The sequence below is a fragment of the Asterias rubens genome, chromosome 4 (genome assembly GCF_902459465.1).
Source record: "Asterias rubens chromosome 4, eAstRub1.3, whole genome shotgun sequence".
NCBI lineage: Eukaryota > Metazoa > Echinodermata > Asteroidea > Forcipulatida > Asteriidae > Asterias > Asterias rubens.
In genome coordinates this window covers 21,144,115-21,160,490 of record NC_047065.1, presented here as the reverse complement: position 1 = coordinate 21,160,490, position 16,376 = coordinate 21,144,115, and positions in this window count along the sequence as shown.

Below are 16,376 nucleotides of genomic sequence, written 5' to 3'. Positions count from 1 at the left end.
GTGGCTTTATTTGTCGCAGGACAAGCTATGTTGCCAAGACAGTGGCGTAAATCCGAGTAGAAAAACTGAGGAGTTTTCTTTTTAAAATGATTTAATCTGTGGCTTCTGAGGGTTTTGAAAGTCGGCATCTCAACCAGCGTGTGCAACAAGCTAATGGTATTGATACGATAATAGAAGAACATGCGGTTGGGCAGGCTCAAGGAGATCTGAGGAATTAGCCTGTCTCATTTGAATAGTATTCAAAGAACCATTGGTGACATGTCTCTGTATATGCAGATTGTTTCACTGATGATGTTTGTTTTTTTTGGTTTTGTAGTTGTAGTTGTTGTTGTTGTTGTTTATTGTTGTTGTTGTTGTTGTTGTTGTTGTTGTTGTTGTTGTTGTTGTTGTTGTTGTTGTTGTTCGGGGGGGGGGGGGGTTTGTGCGGGGAGGGGGGGGTGTTGATCCTATAACAGTCCATCCCCGTATTCCCCGCATCTCCCTAGAGAACTGCTCTAAGAGAGCAAACAGAAGGTTGAAGTTCTTCATCGTATCCAAAAAGTGCACACAACCTGGAGTTATAGACCTCTCTTTTTAATGAGATGTCACAGCCAGGACATTTGTTGTAAAATTGGCAAAAGTATAGTAGTATGACATTATATATAGAACTCTAATCATGCAGGCTCTAGGGCACTGAACACAGTAATGGTGGCATTTTCTGCTAAAAAAAATTGTATAAACAAAACTGATAAATTATTACAATTACCCACGTTAATGAATCGATCATGCTACCCAAAACAACAAGTAAACAAATTCGCCATACAAAGAAGGGCTTTACGGTTTCATCAACTGGCTAGTTTTATGCCATCCCAGTTGTGATACTCGAAGCCAACCACAGACAAAACGGTAGTCAATGTAACAGTCAAAATGTTAAATCAAGTAATAAAATGCTATCAGAAGCAATGACATAAATAGATTGATGTTAAGTCTTCAATAACATCTGGAGCGAAGGACTAAACAAGTATTATTTACATGACAAGTGTTCATGCAATGTTTTTCCCATTAGTTGGAACCATTTATACCAAACTGGAAAACAACTCACATGTTCTTTAATGCATGGGGTATGTTTACAAAATGATGAAATCACCAGGCAGTTTAAAGGGGTAGTATAGATAAGGCATAACGTTTTGAAACATTTCTAAGTTTCATCAATTTCATTTTCAACACAAACTAACTTTCCAGCAAGTCATAAAAATTCAGGCCTTCATGTTGAGAACCTATAATGATTCTCTTGTTTTTTTTTATTAGCAGCAGTATTAAGGGGAAGTTTTTTTATTCTCTGCTTAGCTCTGGCTCCTGGCTCCGGCTAATGGCTCCGGCCCCTGGCTAAGGCTCCCGGCTATGGCTCCTGGCTATGGCTCCTGGCTACGGCCCCTGGTCCTGCGCGCTCCGGCTACTAGCTCTGGCTCCTGCTCTTAACGATCTACCTGAGGTTTCTGGCTCTGACTCCTGGCTCTGACCTCTGGCAGACTCCTGATCCAGGCTTTGGCTGGTCCAGGGGTGGATTTCACAAAGAGTTAGGACTAGTCTTATCTTGAGTTAGGACCAGTTACTCGTCCTAACTTAGGACTATCAATGGTTAGGACTAGTCCTAACTCTTTGTGAAATCGACCCCTGCACTCCGGCTCCTGTCTTTACTGTTGATTGAGACCAAGCCTGAGCCTAAGTAAAAAGGTTTGGGAAAAAGACCCAAGTACAGGGTTTATCCCTAAACAGCCATCTTGTTTTTCACCCATTCAAATCAATGCAACCAAACCGAGGCTGAAATGTTAAAATAGTCTGGTCCCATCTTGACTTAATGAGAGTCAGTATTCATTAATACTACTGTGCATTTGGCAACATGACAGATATGATGAGACAGCTAGTTGAGACCTACAGCCCACAGAAGAAGAAAAATATTTACAAAAAGGACCATTTAATTCCCAATAAATAAATACCCAATATAACTTTCTCAATTTATCCAATATTTGTACCCAGTATATTATGTTAATAAGTTCCCTTTAACTGATGTAATACAAATTCTGTATGAATATCTGTATACACAACTTTGGGTGTAACATGTCTGTTCTGAATGCATAACCATGACCAAGAAATCTGAACATGTCCTTCCATTCATTGATCTCAAAGTTCTCATAAATGTATTACAAAATAAGAAGGCCCCGTTTTATGAAGTTTCATTACTATATGTAGATGCATCAATATCTCCACATTAAGAGGCCACATTTTATTAATGTCACTATCATGTTTCAGGTCCATCAAGCATCTTCAAAAAGATTTCTGTCAGACTTGAGGGGAAGGGAATAAGAGAAGATGACCAAGAAAATCAATGTCGACACAAATTCATGAAGTCTTATATCTCCATGGTAGCGATTTTTACAGTCACTCCATAACAGTTGCGGGGTTGGGCCGGTGTATTGAAGATATAGAACGTGCTGTATACAGTGGTGTTTTTTATGCTTCTACAGCTTTTTGGGTCGTCGTCATATCGCTATTGGAATTAATAGGTAGTCACATCGTTGGATTCAGTCCATCAATAATGATGCAGTGGACATTATATGGTCCGATGAGTCAAGATGGTTTATCTGATAGATCGGAACAATTGCGGCAGTTATTATGACTGTTTACTTCATTATTGCTGTCAATGCTAACCCCCGAGCAGATAGAAGAATGACACTATACACTATAGGATATTGTCATATAGACTGCAAACTGTAGGGAATTGAGGAGTGGGTATTAAAGGATTGGGTACCTATTGTAACACAAAGCACAATGTCCACAGATTTACATTAAACTTACACAGTTTGAAGATAATGATATTAGAAAATATTAATTGCTGAGGTGCTGTAGTTTTTGAGAAATGAGTAAAACAAATGTCATGAAAACACGTTTTACATGTTAATAATTTCTCAAAAACTACAGCACCTCAGCAAGTAATATTTTAAGGGAAGCTTTCTACCACCATTATCTCCAAACCATGTAAGTTTAATGTAAATCTGTGGATATTGTGTTTTGTGTCCTACAAAAAGTACCTAGACCCTTTTAAAGCCATTGGATACTTTCGGTAAACAGTATTGTCCAAGGCCCACACTTCGTGTATCACAACTTATATATAAAATAACAAACCTGCGAAAATTTAGGCTCAATCGGTCATCGGATTCGGGAGAAAGTAATGGGAAAACCCACCCTTGTTTCCACACGTTTCGCCGTGTCATGACATGTGTTTAAAATAAATCCGTAATTCTCGATATCGAGAATTGATAATGTTTTAATGTTTTCTCAAAAAGTAAAGCATTTCATGGAATAATATTTCAAGAGAAGTCTTTCACCATTACCTTCTGTAAACCCTGCAAGTTATTTGTAAATCTGTGAACTTTTTTTTTTTTTTTTCAGTTCCGAAAGTGTCCAATGGCTTTGAGGGGAGATAGGCAGGAACAGGATTGTAAGGAATCAGACATGTCAGAGGGTGGGGGTGATGTAACCTGCAATTAACTATTACAACATTTCAACAAAGAATTACAATTTAGAGATTTAGCATTGGGTTATCAAAGCCTGGCTTTTATTGTTTGTGGGATAACACTTAATGCCTACCTAATAATTGTTTGTGTGTAGTTTTTATGATAATGGACTAACAAAGAATGAGACTAAGGAGCAGCAGTTTCAAGGAGAAAGTGATTAACTTGTAATGAACCATCCTGACCCTTTTCGAAAACAGATGTTTACAAATATATTTTTTCCCAGCTATTTTTGTCAAAAAAAAAGATAGAATTTAGAACAATGCAGCCATTTTGTATTTCCTTTCATACAAAATCAATGAATCCAAACCAGGCTGAAAGGGCAGACTAGTCTTGCCCCATTTTGGTTTAATGATAGCTGGCATTAATAAGTGCTGCTGTAACGAGAAACATGACAACGACAGTGGCAGCCCAATTGAAGTTGTCCCTCAGAGTGGTTTTGTTGGTTTATGGTTTATTAAAAAAAAAAAAAAACATTCACCAATTTGCAGTCTAATGACCAAATTGTACTTTAAGTAACGACTTTAAATATATTAAAAAACACAAAAAATATATTTCAAGGAGAAAAAACCCAAAGACTATTTTAAATTAACAATTGAAACATTACATTGGTCTCAATAAGCTTGACCCATCCAAGACAACAAAAACAAGTTATTTTTTAAACAGGCAAGTAAGTGCATATAATATTTGCTTCTAAATAAATAAAAAGTATTATTTTACGGGATTTTAACTTTAAAAAAATTGGTCATCCAATCCATTATAGAAAAAAAATATAGAATAATAAAACTTGAATTTCATGGAAGCATAAAAAAAAAAAAAAAAAAAAACAATTAAGTCTCTTGTCCCGCACGACACATTATAAGTGATGATTACTGTCACTTCAGCTAGAATACAATAACAAAATTTAATTTATTACAATATTGACTTTACTACCCAGATCAAGGCAAGCCAGTTCACAATTGAATAACACACAGGCTTTACGGCCTGAACCGAATTGCGCTGCATTTCTGCACGTCCAACAATATTGGAAGTCTAAACAAAATCAGACAACCATGGGCTTTTCCTTTAGCTTTAATAACTCCTCTCAACAAACATGTCTTATGAGATCCAACATTTGACGATCGTTCCCCCCGTGCCTCCGAATTGAATTATGCAAGTGTTCATTATCAAGGTTAACGGCATGGGGTATATACGGGATTACAGGGCCTGATGGCAAATCAGGTGATCGCTTAATACCACAAGATGTAGACTTATGTGGGCCGCGGTTGTAACAAAGCGTTAAGTTCTGTGTAAATTGGCAACAGCTAGAGACGACAGATTAGGGGGCTGTAGTCCGTGCGGGATTATAACGCAAAAAAACGCTGCTGTATACAGTCACGGATGTTCACGGAACACTGAGCTTCCTCTGATAGGGTTCTCGGTGGTCACCCGAAATTGGAAACTTTGTCCCGGTTGATCCGCGTCTTTCTGGGAGCACGGTATTACTGGGATTGCATGCTGAATGACTTACTCTATCACTTGATCTTTCCTAAAGAATTATATCTGCATTATGTACTTGATATTCATAGGGTGTGGATACACCGTCGGTAATTCACATGTTAGCTAATGAATGATAAAATTCTTGCATCATGAAAATTCTGCATTCTTAATCTGCCCAGATGTTTGCATTCTGTCAGGGGCCGAATTGCATAAACCTGCTTAAAGGTACTGTGGTAATTGTCAAAGACCAGTTTTCTCACTTGGTGAACCTCAACATATGCATAAAATAACAAATAATGTGGAAATTTTAAACTCAATTGGTCATTGAAGTTGCAAGAAAATATAAAAAAAAAGAATAAAAACTCTTCTTGAACTTGAGTGCTTTCAGATGAATTATAAAAGGCTTCGGGTCTGAAGTCTTTTAATCTTGGGTGAGAAATTACCTGTTTCTCAAGAGCTATGTTACTTCAGAGGGAGTAAGTCATTTTAACAGCGCTCCATTGCTCGTTACCAATGGTTATTATGCTAACAATTATTTTATGTAACTACCAAAAGTGTCAAGATCCTTTAAGTACCACAAAAAGCAGCTATGCACAGCAAAATTATGCTTACTAAATGTAGAAAGAGGCTCCTGGTAAACTGTAAATATCATCTGTATCATCTGTGACTGTTTTCTTGCTTATACATTTTTACCAATTAGGTATCATTAATGTTAAAGAATATTTGCTGCTTAAACAGCTCTATAAAATTTAGCACTTCCATTACTGTCCCCAACAACATTCTTGTTAACTGTGAAAGCTAATCATTTTTGATGAATTATTGTCTCATAAATGGAGGAATCACTCAAATATACAAAATAGAGAATTTTCCTGCCAAAGAACACTGCTTATAAAAAAAATACTAGTTGATAAAATTTCTAAAGGGTCTCTGACATAAATAGAGGAATTCTTTTCCCAAAACCCCCCAAAATAATGTCCTTTTCCTTTATATAGGCTACACAGGTCAATCCACTCACAATTTTAACCAGTAAAATATTTTGTCTTTATAGTTCATCGACGGACAATGGTTGAACAGCTTCTGTTGGTAATAAACAATCTTAATGGTTATAATACAGCTTTAAGCAGAGCAATTGATCTCAATAAAACAGCAGTTTTTAGTGTTTCTACTCATTTTAATTGCCGGTAGCACCTGGCATTTGCTTAATTAATAATGAAGCCGTCTTCGTCTGCGATGGGATAAAGAATAATTGCAAGAACCATATGGTAGCTTATTAACCAAACTGGAAATGAAGTACACAACTATTCCACATAAATTACAAGAGTCTATTATAAAAGCTTACTGAATGGGAAGGAAAACAAACAAGGAATGTTAACATACTGTGCTAGGTGATGAGGTTTTTTTTTTATCCCTTCTATTAATTTGTCCTTCAGTTGATCCAAATGTGCCCAAACAAAACTAAAGCCACCCTTTCTTTTTTAAATTTAATCAATAGGTTTTTAATTGGTGCATTAGTTGATTATATGACTGTAGAAAGTAGAGTTTAATTCAACAATACTGTGAGTCAGAGTGGTTTTGGGAGCAAAATGTGCAGGTAAATGTTTCACACATTGCAAACTCTAGAGACATGTAACTGTGTCCTGCTAACACAAAATGTGTGTGAAGATTGATGATCAGGCCTGTATGCTTCGTTTTTGAAAGGGCATGGGCACCAAGGCATTTTTCTCCATGGTAAACGTCACCCTAATGAGGAAATTCAAAATTTCTACAGAGCATTTGAAGGGCACCAAGACAATGGCCAGGGGGCAGGAAGGCACTCGCCTTTGTTGCCACCGCGATGCATTACACTATTATATCATGTTAGTCTGTGAAAACCAACGTACTTATCAGTCCAACATGGCACCCTTTTGCTCTAAGTTTCTTCCAGGAGTAGATCTTATCTAGTGTTCAACTGTTTTCATAATTGTTGTATACTCTTTTTTGTACAGCTATTAAAAATAAACTAACATGTTGTTGCGTGTAATTGAGGTAGCATCGTTGTGTACATCGTACCCTACCCCCTACCACTACCTTCCTTCAAGGCAGCAAGGGATGAACACGTCTTTCTCTCTGGGCACAAGACGGCTCAGCGATACACACAGATACACCTAGCTACGTTCTACGTGTGGTCTGGTTACACGTGAAGGGGGCCGTGGCCAGATCGTCATCGTTGTCGGTTTCACGCAGCTAAAGCTATTTTGTTATTCAACAAAGGATTGCTTCGGAAATCCTCCGTGCCAAAACAGGTGAAATAATAGGGTTCAGCCCAGAGGGGGCAGAAGATAGGAGGGGAATAATTCTGATGGGTTCGAGTGGACAACACACATAATTGCAACCACGACCATAATGGTTGATATGTGTAATGAAGATATGTATGCACTCATTAGGGCTTTCTGTTAGTGTTATTGTTTGTTGGTTTGATTGATTGATGTTTTTTTGTTAAGTTCCTTTGTTTGTATTACCAACACATGCCCTGTTTATCAAAATATAAATTGGTATGGTTTACTTTATTTCACTTAATTGGAAAAACATATGTATTTATTTCACAATTTTTTATAATGTAATTAAAATTAGAAAACATCACTTTTTGGTCAAAAAGTAAAGTAAAAATTATAATTGTTAAATGATTTCTTTCAACACAACACCCCTCTAGCTATGAAATGGTAAAGCCCTCCGCCGCCCTCGGGTAAACAACTCCTCATAAGGGAATGCTGTGCGCGTCGCGCGTATCGCGTGATGTGGCACAACTGTTTCAGCCGTTGCTCTCGACCAAAAGAAATGAAGAAACTGTCTTATAAGAACAGGTGACGCGCTCTCCACCAATAGGAATAGCGAAACTGTCCGAGGTATTTATGAATATTAGTTTTTTACCCTACAACCAATGTAATAAACATGATACACTTAAAATGGTTCACGAAAGTTTTGCATGAATAGAATCTTCACTCAATTCGAGTGGGACTTTCCTCCCCCTCCCCCCCCCACCCCCACAACCGTCCACCCAACCCCCAAGTCTAGAGAACCCACCCCTAAGTCTAGAGAAGATGTCTTAATTGCTGGACGGGGGATCAAGCATGGCCGCTAAAATCCTGTTCAATCCTTGTAATTAGCAGAGGGTACCAGGGGAAAAAAATATACGAAAAAATAGTTAATGGCCTGATGTTTCGACCCTAGCAGAGTCTCGAAAATAAATATATTAAAAAAATTAATAACTAAGTACTTTTGATGATGCCATTATAAGTAGATTAACTGACTGCGCTGCTTTACTTCAAATCCCTTTGATGCATTTAAGTATAAATAAAGGTGAATGATGAAAACAGGTAATTTTCAAAACTGTCATAATGACTGCTTGCTTACTACCTATATTGTTTCAAAGGAAAGATCTGCACTGGCCTAAATAGCCAATTATCTTTCTCATGACACACTCTATGTGCCAAATTCCCTGCTTGTATCAGTACAGCTAAAACACAAAGGTATGGTACCTTGGTGAGGACAAAAAAAACATTGTTTAGTTTTAGTCAATAACACGAAGTACGCCTAAGCTTAGGTATGCCTTTCTATATACAGTAAAGCACAATGCTAACTAAACAGCTTTATAATTTTTTTTACATCTACTGTTACAATAAAGTATGGATAAATCCACTTTGTCACAAACTCCCTTCTGAAACAAAAATTGCTACAAATTAAACCCCATCCAAGTAAAGTAACAAATTATTTTCCATTCCAGCTGTAAGTAATATAGGTAAAACCTCGAGAATTCTCACAAATTTCCCAGAAAGTGCTCAACACACATTAATACTGACTCGAAACCCAAATGAACAGTGAACCAAATCAAGATCAACATACATTAAATGGCGTTTTGGCTGGTAACCATTCCCAGCTTAGCGAATTTGCTTAGCATATGTATACAACTGGCCTAGGAAAAATAAAAAGTGTCTAGAGAGGGCAGTATTTCTGTAATCTGAGGAGCTTCAGTCTGCCAGCAACTTGAACTTGGCAATTACTCCAATGACCGCTCGTCAATCCGTTGTCAATCCCAGTCCAGTGCCAAGGAGCGTACAAAAACAAACCAAACACAACAAGAAAGAAGTAAACAAAGGAAAATGAAGACAAACTTTTCAATTACATACAATCATGATTCATAGAATGCACTTTCTTTAAGATTCTGCATTCAGATAAGGTAAAGTGGTTGGACAACAACACATAACTTGAACTAAGCGGAAAAGTACGAAGGGAATAAAAACACCCCGACAGAAACGATTTGAAAGTGTTGGGTTATGTATTATTTTTAGATAGCGGCGTCGTCGCGGCTTGTGTACACGAATCAGATCAAATGAAAAAACATTTTAACCGGGAGTATATAATCACACTTATTAAAATCAATTCGCTGGTAAGAGTCTTCAAGATGAATGGAAGTGCAGAGGCCGGGTAATCCCTCCGCAGCTGATTCAGATCATGGCTAATGAGAGACTCTTCGATTTCATTGATATTTAGTGCTGAGCTCCCAAAAAATCCCAAATTAAAGAAAAAAAGTTGTTTTCTCGCCGTTTTTTTCTCTTCTTGGCGAATGACGTACTGTACTTTAAGAGATCAACTTCCTCTGATTATTATCACCTGCTCAGAGTTCCCTTATTTGCATACGGCTTAAAGAGCTCTCTATATTAACGGACATGTAAAGACAGCGAGGGGGGGGGGGGATACGTAAGAAGATACGAGATGGTGCGTTAAGATCTTGGAGATGTTCATTAAAGACTTGGACTTTTTTGCTGAGGGATTACTGCTGGATTGATGTGAATGTACGATGGACAAAAGGGATGGGGGTGGTCGTTCTTTTGTAATAAGTTCACTGCGAGAGTTTCCTATCGTCCTTAAAGGGGCAGTCTCCTCAGTCCTCGAATTAGCAACTCTGGCCATTAAGATTTAACCTTTGACCCGATTACGACTTGAAGCTATTGGCTGTATTTGCCATTGGTTTGAAAGTGAGGCTGCCAAGAACTGTAAATATCAAAAATGTCAAGGCAACCGTACAAGATAGTACCACTAAGAAGGGAGGCCATTAAATGGCCTCGCCATTTAATTTTATATAAACCAACAAATTTTGAGAAAATTGTTTATTATTAATTAATCACATTTTAAAAATATTAACAATATCTGCAATGCAGGCTCAATTCAACATATAACATCTGAAATATAAATTAATTTACGTTAAAAATTCAGATCATCCTAAAAAGAGCAGCCGCTTTTGAGTGCTTTTGACGAAAAGAACAAATAATTAAACAATGTTTCAATCAATAAAGAATGTTCTGCTAAATATTTGAAAGCCATGACATAATTTTTCTGCTGCTGTTACCAACTTTCACAAGTCGATGCTATTTTGGTAATTGGTCATTAAAGTAGAAAGAAAACATGAATTAGTTGTTGTAAACTGCATACCAACATTGCGCACTACACACTACATACAACGAGTGGCGGACATATGGGTTTCTGGCCTTGCACTTCAACCCTCTTTCTAAGAAAAGAAAAGAAAAACATCTTGAAACAAAATGACACTTACCCTGGAATTAGGAAAGTAGCAGTTTAGGGTTTTGTTCTCGGTCTTGGTCGATTCACTTTTTTTCTGGGAAAGGTGAGAAAGAGTTTTTTTAGTAAGCGTCCAGTAGGATTTTAAAAACAAATTAAATGTATGATTATTTGAACTTCTGTTTAAAACAGCCTTACAGCTCCCAAGTCAAGCCTATAGATAGCAGGCTGTGTGTGCTACTTTTTTGCTCGTTTGCGTTCTACACATTTACAGCAAAGGCAGCGGAAATCATTTTGGAACAGCCGAGGCATGTCGAGGGTACACTAATTTGTGCTCCGTAGACAACAGCAATGGCCGCAAGCTAACCATTCTTGGTTTTAATAATAGGTCAGACAAAGTTCAGTTCTTAATAAATCTTCTTAATGAAATTAGTAATATTAGTGGTGGCAATCATCTTTTGATAGCATACCGTCTTCGTGAAAAGTGAGCACTAATCTTAAAATTGTTGTTTCTTGTCAACCACTGGCTTGACTAAGACTTCTTAATTGAAGTGCCTATTTTTGAAGAAAAAAATTAAAGACAAATTTGTGTTTCTGTTTGTGGTTTATTCCCATATTTTCAGTACCTTGCCTGTTAGGAATGACAATGAACCACCAGTTGAACTTTAAAGTTAATTGACAATGCATAAATAGTTTACCTTGACACGACTCGCATGTTGGGTGCACATCATTCTACAGGAACCCTGCTTACATTGATGATAAACAATATTGGTGATAATCAGAAAAAGGCGCCAGACTAATATCTTCCAATTTTGGGGGTGTGTCTATTTTTGTACTCTGGTTATAATTTCTGTATAAATAACACTTAAACTTAAACTTTTTGTTAATAAAAAAATACAACATATTAGTAAATAGATAAATTTAAGTACCATTGTTTGAATTGAAAAAAGAAACAACTAATTTATAAAATAAGTAAACAACAAAATATTAAGTTACCTTGATACAGTTTAGATGTGATGGCCACATCATTCAGCTTTTTGACCTTTATGTAGGATCAATCTTTGCTTAGTACCCTGCTTACAATGATGTTAAACGATATTTGTGTCAATCTGAAAAAAGGTGCCAGACTATTTTTCTAAAAAACATTTTATGTAACTTGTTGAAACTTTTTTTGATTTAATTTTATAGCCTTTTTATTAAAACAAAATAATAATATAAATTGCAAACAAAAGTTTTAAGCTGAAATAAAAAACCAGGACGGCCACACAGCTAATTGATGTAAAAATAAAAAATTAAAATAGTGTATTTGAAATGGTAATTTACAACATAGGTTCAACCCCTGCTTTAGGCCATTTCTCTTTGTGTTCAATCAAAATGCAAACTCAAAACACATACCATTTAGTACAAAAAAGGCAGGAAACTATATACTTCCCTTTCTTTCCATCTCCTTCCAAAAGTTGCAAATGAAATGCAGAGTCCCTCACCAATTGTAACCTTTCGAAATAACAAAATGAAAGACTTGACAAAACATTTAGAATAGGCGCATGCCTTAAGATCCAACTAATGGGCACTTGCCAAGTGCAGACCTCTTTCTACTTGCCGAGTACAAACATAAGGGGCTGGTCCAGGAAATTTCATCTTGGAGGCACTGAGGTGATCATCTCGGATGGCACCCTGGCTATCCACCTGCCAATGGAAGAGGCCCTTGTGTCCTCCAGGTGGGTCGTTGACGCTGGTACGGTGCAGTCCTCCACGGACTTGTAGGTCATGAACTTGATCTCATTCGGGGGACTTTATGGATCAATCAGGCGACAAAATTCAATTGGTGTTCAATCGGAACATTGCTGCTGTCCTTTTTTTCTTCTTAATTACCACGAACCAAAATGCACGCTGACAATCTTTAGAAATTGATTATCTGCTTTGGGGCCAAGAGAGAAAAAAAAGAGGGAGCTGGGGGGGTCATTAATATTCTTCTAAGAAAGAGAACATTTCCAAGTCATCTTTACGCGTGAGGTTTAAAGGCACTGGACACTATTGGTAACAAGTCAAAACAAATAAGATTAGCATAAAAACTTATTAAAAACTTATTTATACTTGACAGTATTAAACACTGCAGGTTATAAGACTCCCTCTGACGTAACAGATAAAGAGGTCATTTCTCACTTAAAAATTTGAATTGGAAAACACAAATTTGTGCAACAATAATGTTTTTCTTGGATTTTCGATGAACAAATGAGCCCAAATTTTCTCAGGTTTGTTATTTCATGCATTATGTTGGAGTACACCTAGTGAGAAGACTGGTCTTTATTTACCATACCAAACATGCCCAGGGCCTTTACTGGTTTTGAATCCTCCGATAAGCTTTTGGAAAAGGTCACCTTGGCATTTGTGAAGATCAATATTAAGCAAGCATTTAGGAAAAATTAAGAGAGTCTTAGCAAGAGTTTCTAAGAAATATGAAGATGGGGATTATATCCCCAAGGTTTTGACATCACAACAATTAAAATATTATGAAGGATAATTTCAAGATTCAAGAAAATAATGAAACCTCATGATTGCAATATGTCATACGTCATGCAATTTGTATGATAAATCCTTCCCACTTCAAGAAGTAAAGTGCCGATACAATAAACGTAAGTCTCCTTGGCTGTCAGATGGTATTTATAAATCAATAAGGAGAAAAAATTATCTTTACAAAAAATTAATGAGACATCCTACTTCTCAAAACAAGTCCATTTATACCATGTACAAAAACAAACTTAATACTTTAATTAAAGTATCTAAGAAAAGCTATTTTTGTACAAGATTTAACCAAGAGAAGGGCAATATCAAGGGAACTTGGAATGTTATAAATGCAATACTCAATAAGGGTCAGAGGAAAAGCAACCCCTCCTACTTTGTTCAAGACGGTATAACAATTGACGAAGACAAAGACATTGCTGATCGATTTAATGAGTATTTTGTTAGTGTTGGTACCAGACTTGCTAGTAATCTGCCATTATGTAATAACACGTTTGAATCCTTTCTTCAGGATCGACAGTCAAATTCTCTTTTCTTAAATCCTATTACGCAAGAAGAAATTATAGACATTCTTAATAAAATTCCAGATGGTAAAGCCCCTGGCTTCGATGGGTTAAGTGCTTTTGTTATCAAACGGGCGAAGCATGCCTTAGCAAAGCCACTTGCTTGTATCTTCAACGAGTCTCTAATTACGGGTATTTTCCCTGACGGCTTAAAGAACGGTAAGGTCACACCAATACATAAGGGTGGCGATAAACATAACATTGCCAATTATAGACCTATTTCAGTGCTTACTACATTCTCTAAAGTTTTTGAAAAACTAATTTACCACCGTCTTATTAACTTTATAGATAAACACAATATTTTATCTGACTCGCAATTTGGTTTCAGAGAGGGACGCTCAACTGAACTAGCAACGTCACATGTTGTTAATAAATTGCTTAAAGCCATAGACGATGGTAAATTCTCTGTCGGTATATTTCTGGACCTTTCAAAGGCTTTTGATACAGTTAACCATAAAATTTTATTTTGTAAACTGGAAAACTATGGTGTCCGTGGTATAGCCTTAAATTGGTTTAAGAGTTATTTATCGAATAGAATACAAATTGTTTCCTATAATTGTGCTAATTCTGATGAGCAACCTATTTGCTGTGGAGTTCCGCAGGGTTCTGTACTGGGCCCTTTACTATTCCTTATTTATATTAACGACATCTCATATACGTCTGATAAAGTGTCCTTTTGCTTATTTGCAGACGACACAAGTTTGGTGTATAGTCATAACAATGTGGACACAGCTATTCAGATCCTAAATATTGAACTTGAAAAAATCAGCAGCTGGCTCTTAGCAAACAAATTGTGTATTAATCTACTTAAATCAAACTATATGATATTCTGTTCCAGACAACATAAATATACCCAATCTGTTCCTCTAGTCTTGAATGGTGTTAATTTAAAATGTGTTACAATTACCAAATTTCTAGGTGTGTCAATTGATGAAAATCTTACTTGGAAGAGCCATGTCAGTGAAGTTTCCAGCAAGATATCAAAAACTGTTGGTATTATGAATCGATTAAAGACCTTCATTCCAAGTGATATTTTACTTATTCTTTATAATTCCTTTGTTCTTCCGTACTTAAATTATTCAGTTCTAACCTGGGGCAGTTCCTCAGTGAATTGTGACAAACTTCTTTTCTTACAAAAGCGAGCTGTTAGAATTATTTCCAGTGCTGGTTACCGTGATCATACTGCCGACTTATTTGTAAATCTAAAATTGTTAAGATTTAAAGACATTTACTACTTAAATCTAGGTAAATTAATGTACAAGTATACGAACAATGCATTACCTGGTTGTTTTATCTCATGTTTTGAGTTAACTTCCAACATACATTCATATAATACCCGTAGTGCTTCTAGCAAAAACATCCATGTCTGTTACAATCGAACCTCACTCTATAAAAACAGTCTTATACAGCGTGGTGTGAATTACTGGAACGGTCTTAATGAGTCCATTAAAAAGTCACCCTCGCAGTCAATATTTGTTGGTAAACTGAAAAAACAACTTCTTGATACACACGCTTAATTTCTGATTCTTCTTTTATCATTTTTCGTATTACTATGTCTTAGCGACTGCATGATGCACACATGTCCTGTCATGTCCCGTCCTGTTTCGCTGTCTGTCCCTAGGTTAGGGTACAAAAGCTTTTCTGCTTCACCCAAACCTTAATGTTGTCCCTTAAATAATTATAATAAACTATACTTAATGTATACAAGTAATGTTGTAATTTAACCTCTTACAACCATTGTATATTATATGTCCAAGGACAGCATTGAAATAAATGTATATTGATTGATTGATTGATTGATTGTTTTGATGCACATTGTGATTATTAACGGAGTCAAATTACACAATTAGTTATTAATAGAATAATAGTGATGATTAAGCATGATGATTTGTCTTTCTTATTATGAAGGATAGATAATCATGAAATAATTATTTTTGCCAATAGCAAGTATTGACGCTTTCGTTATTTTGCACAACATTTCAGAATTTCATAATTCCTGAATGAAAAATACTGCATTATACTATTCACTGAATGACAGTTTCTCATCAAGTCATTAAGAACAAACAAGGAAAAATAACAATGATACTTTGCAACATCTTTTACTTCTTCTTGAATTTTTAAATTTCAATATTCTGTGTTTTTTTCAACCGGCTTACTTAAGCTTCGGAATTCATTTTCAAACAATCAAAATAAAGAGAATCAAGGTTAAGCCTCAGACCTAAAGCAAAATACCACCATACAAAAAAAAGGTACCCCAAGAATGAGTTTAATTGGCTAAACAAGCATTAATTTACGGAACCTTGCTTCATCGAGTCAATCCAATATCTGCGATGACCCGACAACACCAGCTTAGACCAGCAGCGTTTTTCCACACCGACTAGACCCCTATAGCTGGCCCCGCCATGAAGGTGTCAGACTAAGCAGTAAATAAGACTATCTTGTCATTAACTCAACTGTGAAATCACAATCCAATCCCAGGCTGAGATTTGCTGTTATTTTTAGCAATATCGGCTGATTTATATTTTGTTGTAAATTAAAAACAATATCAAGCGAAGACACCCCCCCCCCCCCAATCCTCTTTGCCTTAAAGGGAATGTACGATTGTTTCTCAATTTAGTAATTTTCCTTACAAAAAAGTCCTACATCTATAGGCAAAATGCTTATAGAGCCCTATATGACTTACATAAATTTCCTATAGGATTCTTATAGG